Source organism: Glycine soja, chromosome 13, assembly GCF_004193775.1.
Source record: "Glycine soja cultivar W05 chromosome 13, ASM419377v2, whole genome shotgun sequence".
In the NCBI taxonomy this organism is placed as follows: Eukaryota; Viridiplantae; Streptophyta; class Magnoliopsida; order Fabales; family Fabaceae; genus Glycine; species Glycine soja.
In genome coordinates, this window is record NC_041014.1 from 10421378 (window position 1) to 10428781 (window position 7404).

The 7404-nt window shown below is 32.4% G+C and overlaps 1 long non-coding RNA gene across 18 annotated transcripts; it reads right to left on the reverse strand.

The window, feature by feature from the left end:
• Window positions 1-700: 700 nt before the first annotated feature.
• Window positions 701-6848, reverse strand: LOC114381132. 18 transcript variants are annotated; one of them, XR_003659956.1, is made up of 9 exons: window positions 6545-6848; window positions 6102-6146; window positions 5422-5958; window positions 5247-5323; window positions 4974-5054; window positions 3996-4062; window positions 3715-3795; window positions 1781-1885; window positions 701-1661 (listed from the first exon to the last, which is right to left on the reverse strand). It is a non-coding gene; the product is annotated as an uncharacterized LOC114381132 (long non-coding RNA). The 18 variants fall into 18 exon arrangements; XR_003659959.1 differs by having other exon boundaries at window positions 1781-3795; window positions 5422-5571; window positions 5862-5958; window positions 6088-6146; window positions 6545-6839; XR_003659957.1 differs by having other exon boundaries at window positions 1781-3795; window positions 5422-5554; window positions 5862-5958; window positions 6068-6146; window positions 6545-6839.
• Window positions 6849-7404: the final 556 nt, after the last annotated feature.

Consider the following 7404-nt stretch of genomic DNA (forward strand, 5'->3'; position numbering starts at 1 on the left):
TTGTACAGTTGTACGTGGAACATTTAATTTTCTTAACTACTAGTCTTTTTCATCTTCATATGTGTCGGTGAAGTTGACTAAGTGTGGTCCTTCTAGAGCATGAAAGACTGGACCAAACGCTGAAATGCGCCAATATTTAGTTGTTGCATCACACTAAATAGAGTTAGAGCTACAGCACCTTAGATGAAATCCTTTGGTGATCTCCAATCACCATAAAAATTTAATCCATCAGATGATGTGCCAAACATAAAAAAATATATATTACTTGAAAGTCATAGTGATATTGGTAAGGAAGCCCATCCATTCCTTTGGATGAAAAACACAATGTTTATGACGGAGATGCAGATAAACCAACCACGGATGAAAAGGTCTTAATACAAATTTACATGCTTCAGATGCTGTTGATAATGCCAACACATTTTATTTCATTTGAAAGAATCTATTTGATTTAGTATCTATGGATGGAAGCACTCGTGAACCAAGTGCTTACATACAATAAACTGGTAAAGTCTCTGTAAATTAAATAATGATGATAAGGCATTAATTTTGAATTCTTAAATGTTAAAAAGAATGTGATAATTATTTTTTCACACCTTAATTTGTGAGCAAATTATCTTAGGTTTTCTTTAGAATTTTTGTACATAATTGTTGTTTTTACTAACAATTTGTATAAAATGATTTTAAAGATAGTTTTGGATGCTTTTGAGTAAATTTAGATATTACAAGAGCATATTTTGATCATCAAAGAATGAAGAGCGGCATACATGATCTCGCTACATTGAGATGTGTATTAGCCACAACAAAACAAGAAACTTGATAAGCTGAAACTAACATGGACTCGCCTTAGCGAAGGTGCAATTTGTCACAACAAATCTACAAAGCTAAAGACCTTGAAGTTAAGAGACACTCGCCACAACGGGTCATCCATTTCTACTAGTGCTCTTCCTTTCTACTTTATCACCAGCAAAATAAACATCACAATATCCTAAAAGATCAAACTCAGACCTTTTCTTAAACCATAGACAATGATTAGTAGTTCCAACAAGATATCTTAAGATCCTTTTAACTGCAGTAACATGAGAAATTTTTGGATAAGACTGAAATCTTGCACAAAGGCAAACGACAAACACAATATCTGGTCTACTAGAAGTTAAATATGATAAAGAATCAATCATACCACTATACTCCTTTTATGAAGTATGATTACCTTTCTCATCCTTGTCAATGATTGTGGAACGATGCATAGGGGTTGCCATAGGTTTGGCTTCATCCATTCTGAACCTTTTTAGATGGGACTTTGTATATTTCTCTTGATGGATAAAAATCCCATAAACTTTCTGAATGATTTGAAGTCCTAGGAGGAACTTTAGCTCACCTTTCATACTCGTTTCAAATCCATCCTTCATTAACTCAAAAAACTCCTTGCACATCCTTTTTGAGGTTGCACCAAAGATTATGTCATCAACATAGATATGAATAATAAGAAGGTTTCCTTTTTGAGCCTTTCTGAATAGTGCGGGGTCCGTTATTCCTCTGGTGAATCCATTTGAAACTAGAAATGAACTTAGCCTTTCATACCAAGCTCTTAGAGCTTGTTTCAAACCATAAACACATGACAAGGTCTTTCTTTATCTTCAAACCCAGTGGTTGCTTCGTATACACTGATAAGGGAGGAAAACAGGAAGCATTGACAGAGGTGCAACAAGCAGAACAAGTCGAGCAAGCAATGGTGGTGCAAAAAGAGGAAAAGCCCAAAAGAAGAGTATCAAAACCTTCATACCTCAATGACTATATCTGAGGGTGATTTTGGCACTGCGAATCCTCCTTGGTTGATGCTGTCGGGATGCAGGGGACAAGCCTAACCAATTTGATTCTGTAAATATTCCTTGTGCACAAAATGTTAAGAAATCTGTTAGCGAGGAATAGTATAAATAAACATCTAATATATAAGACTAACAGAATCATGAATGAATGAAATTCCCTTGCTTGAACTTTCTCCTTCTTCTTCTTCTTGGAGGTCTCTAGTCCTCGAAACCAGGCTTGCTTAGTAACACGTATCATACACCTCTTCATTTATGAATTCATTCAGAAAGGCATTCTTAACATCCATTTGGTATAGTTTGATGTCTTTGTGTGCTGCATAAGCTAATAGTATTCTAATGGCTTCAAGTATTGTTACTGCTGCAAAGGTTTATTCATAGTCAATTCCTTCTTGTTGATTGTATTCTTAAACAACCAGTCTAGCCTTGTTTTTAACCACTTCTCCTTCTTCATTGAGCTTGTTTTTGAGCACCCACTTATTTCCAATCACTGAATGATTCATAGGAGGAGGAACAAGATTCCAAACTGTGTTCTTGGTGAACTGACTTAGTTCTTCCTCCATGGCTATCACCCAAGAATCTTCACTTAGTGCTTCCTCAATGTTTTTAGGCTCAATGGTTGAGAGAAGAGTCATCATTCCTCTTTATCTGTTCAGGAAGGCTCTTATTTTTTACTCCATAATACGTTTCTCCAATGATTAGGTTTGGAGGATGCGAGGAGACAAATCTTCAATCTCTAGGCATATTAACTTCTATTTTTTGTTCTGAGCTTTGCCTTTTTGAACTCTGCCTTTTTGAGCTACCTCAGAAAAATCTTTTCATTGTTCTTTGGGCCTTTTGAGTAAGTACATTGTTAATTATGATAAATGGGACCCAACATGCAAATCAACATGCACAACCTTTTTTTTATCTTATAAGGAAAACTGTGCAAGGAAATATAAAATAAAGCTTGATAAAATGCGGCGACTCTTTTAATGATAATCACAATGGCTTTTAAAAGTGATCGGTCATTGTCAGTCACAAAAGTGATAGCATATCCTTCTCTTCTAGCTCTTGCAGTACGACCCACTCGATAAACATAGCTTCTTACATTAACTTTTTTAAAATCAGGAATCCATAGAGAGAAACAGAACATGTTTAAAGCAAGATCAACATGCTATCATGTATGATGAATTGTAACTTAACAACGAAGGAAAGTGATAAAAAACTGAAGGAAGTCAATAACACTAAACATTTCAAGCAGAGTTACTACCAATAGGGATCATAGACTATAAATGGTAACAACACGTGGATACGCAAAGTTGATAATTGTTTGAACACCAATAATTTCAGATCTATATCCAAATTCCAAAATGCCAAAAGAAATAGATTTAATAATTGTATGTTCCCGTTAAGCTGCCATAGTTTTACTGGATATATATCAAAAGGGAATGTTAGAGATAACAATACAATATTCAAATTCAAAGTGAGTAAAGAATAAATAAAAATCAAGGATTGAGTCTTACATGGGCTGCAAAAAAATCCACATGCTACTTCTTGATCGAAAAAATCTATTGTGTATGGTTTCTACATAAATTCTTATATCCCAATTTATTGTTTTTAATTGTTGTTGACAACTTGATAAATTGACCTTCCACATGAATTTCATAAGGTTATATATGCATTAAATATGCTAGAGTGGCATGGCTAATGACTAATTATAATAGGTGAATCAAAGAAAGCTGTGAACAGAAACAACTAAATATCTTTCACAAGGCATTACAAATCATTCCAGTATCATAAGCTATTTCTCAAACTTAAAATTAATGAGTGATGAAACTAAAAAAGCTAAAAGGAAAATTAATCACCAAGCATCTAAAAGGAAAGAAAGGAATAAAAGAAATATTCAATATACCATTAAACTGTCATTCACATGGTGAATATTTGGAAAACCTTGTCGGAGCACTCTTTGATTTTCATCCAGATTCATCATGTTCTGAAAAGAAGGGGCAAGTAATTTCATTGTTTAGAATTTAATAATTTTTGTTTGCATAATGGCCTATTACAAACATAGTGTCTGAATGTGAAAGGCAGTTTTAAGTCAAACATGATTAATAAAAAATTATTAGCAAACTCTATTTATTAAACAGAGTTGGATCATGTGCTATGTCAACAAAATAGAGAAAGAAATGAAACCTGTGAGAGTAGGTCCAGTCCTATCCACAAGCATCTCAATCTTTACATTTTATGCTTGGGATGCCACCTGGATTAAAGGAAATAAGAAATTAGAAAACTTGAAACCTCACCAACTTCCTAACAGTAAAACCTTGCATCTCAATGCACCAATTCATTCATGCACTCAAACACACACATACACACTCAAAATTATCAGGAATCCATAGAGAGAAAAAGATCATGTTTAAAGTAAGATCAACATGCTATCATGTATGATAAACTGTATCTTATGTAGCAATGAAGGAAAGTGATAAAAACTACAAAAAGTCAATAACACGCAACATTTCAAGTAGAGTTACTACCAATACAGATCATAGATTATAACTAGTAACAACAATAATTGTTTGAACACCAATAAATAATGTTAGATCTATATCCAAATGCCAAAAGAAATAGATTTAATAATGGTATGTTGCCGTTAAGCTACCACAATTTTATTGACTATATATCAAAAGAGAATGTTTGAGACAAATATACAATATTCAAATTCAAAGTGAGTAAAGAATAAATAAACATCAAGGATTGACTCTTGCACGGGCAACCACATTTGTTGCAGCCAAAAAATCCACATGCTGCTTCCTGAGCCAAAAAAACTATTATGTGTATAGTTTCTAGATGAATTATTATATCCCAATTTATTGTTTTTAACTATTGTTGACAACTTGATAAATTGGCCTTCCATGCGGATTTCATAAGGTTATTTATGGATTAAATATGCCTAGAGTAGCATGGCAAATTACTAATTATAATAGGAGAATCAAAGAAAGTTGTGAACAAAAACAACTACATATCTTTCACAAGGCATAATAGATGATTCCAATATCATAAGCTATTTCTCAAACTTAAAATTAGGGAGTATGAAACTAGAAAAGCAGACAGGAAAATTAATCACCAAGCATCTAAAAGGAAAGAAAGGAATAAAAGAAATATTCAATATACCATTGAACTGTCATTCACATGGTGAATATTTGGAAAACCTTGTCACAGAACTCTCTGATTTCCATCCAGATTAATCATGTCCTGAAAAGAAGGGGACAAGTAATTTGAAAATTTGAAACCTCACCAACTTCCTAAGAGTAAAACCTTCCATCTCTATGCACCAATTCATTCATCCACTCAAACACACACATACACAACACTAATAATAATTATTAATAAAAACAACCAGGAAAATTGCCTAAAGTTATTATTAAGGAAAATAAAACTACCTACCTACTACTTCCTCCTTGAACAATATTATAGAGTTTGGTCTCCTAAAGTAATTGTAGATAGTTCATTTTACCATTCTTCTGCAACACCAAACCAATGAAAAAATGAAACAAATACAAAGGGTTTAGGAATTTGAATGTGAAAAAATGGATTATTACTTGCAAAGTGAAAGAACAACCATGCTATAATTAAGCCAATAGTTGCATGAAGACTCCAAGTATCTACTTGCAATCTTAGGAGAATAAGCAACATAAGTTGAAACCAGACCAAACCACCCTGACCTAGGTAATGACTTGCAACTTCCTCTTTAACTGAAACCATAATAAGTCTAGATACATAATCAACAAAAATTGATATTTGATCAATTTCACAATGAAGGAGGACAATTTTAAGCTTACAACATTAGAAAAGCTTTTTGTGTGCTATATGATTGCTTTATAAGCATGGAATCAAGGCAACAAGCTATTGGATTGCTCCTTGCCATTAAAAATTTAGAGCAGAACTAACAGTGAAATGAAAATTAGATGAAGTGCTCAAACTAAAGCAAAGAAGAAATAATACATTTCATCAAACACATTGCAAGCAACCTAAGTTTTGCAGTGGAAAAAAAACACTTACATTATTTGAGCACTATCAAATATCAATTGAGAATTAGTACCACAATTGCATATCTGTTACAAGAATCGGTGTCTTTACTCCTCACCTTCCTTCCAAGCTGTCAAAAAAGAAATTTCATAGTTATAATTCATAGTAATTAAAGAGGCTTCAAGACAACTCAGAATACAAGCACAAAATGCAAAAACTTAAGCACAACGTACAGATACTATGTCTAAAATGAAGTAACCTGAGTTCTCTTACTTGTTCCCAATCTTGAAGCTTCATGACACTCAGTGGAAGAACAACCTTTCACAGAAGCAGAGTAATGAAAAAATATGAACTAAAATCCAATAAATGATGAAAAAACAGAGTGAGAAAATTGTAATACTTAGTTTATAAAATAACCGAAAGGGGTTAAAAATAAAAGGGGTTGTTAGAGTTTAAGTGGGTCTCATTGCTTTCACTTGTATAAATAGCAGTATCCTATTGTAATCAGATTAATTCATAAAAAATTAGTAACATTCAGTCCCTTGGGACTGTGCTTCCTCGTGTGAGTTCCACGAGTGAGTTTCCCTTCTTCCTCTGTATTCTAATTTTTTGTGAGGTCTTGGTTCTATATTCTGAGAGTAGAAAGGAATCATAGGTTGATAATCTACAACCTAACAAAAATATTGGAGAATCACAAAATAGGATTTAAAAATTACCTTGAATGGATACGATTTTGTATGCAAGAGTCTGAAAAGAATGCGAGACTATGAGAATGAGAGAATGCGAGGAGTGATCTCTAGAAGGCGAATGCGAGCACAAAGTGAAACTGGTCGTCATGGTGGAGAGATCGTAATCAATAGTGAAGAGTGAGAAAGGAATGCGGAGAGAGTTGTTGTGTCAAGGGACACGTTATCAAAATTAATAAAAAATAAACAAGTGTTAATAAATAAATTAAAACTGTGTATTATTTGTGGCGGTCAAAATTAGCCATCAGAAATTCATTTCTGTGGTTTCTTCTAATTTCCTGAGAAACCGTCAAAAAAGACATTTTTTTTCCATGCTTCCTAAACTCACCTACTTAATTCCTATCTCCTATCCCTCAAGCTTCATTCATCTTGTCCAAACCATTCAAAAACTTACTATTCACCCCTAAAATAAGTTTTTCACCTATGTAATTATAATCATATATATACTAACATCACAGACCATCACCTTATAATTAATTAATTACATATATTTAAATTAAATTTAATTATTCTTATAAACTAATTAAAATCACTTAACTAGACATTAAAAAAAACATAATGTTACTATAATAATTTATTTTAACTAATAATTATGGATAGATAGTAAAGATTAATATAGGACATAGGAGTCTTTTTTTTATTCATTAATTCAGTATTTATAATATGCTTTGTATCCAATAATAATTAAAAAATTAAAAGAAATTTATTTAATATAGTTAGCTAAATTAATTAATTAAAAAAAACTAAATTTATGAATAGTTACTTTTATTTAATAGCATTCATGATTTTTTTAATCATGTTGAGGTTTTAAATATCTTTATGAATTAATA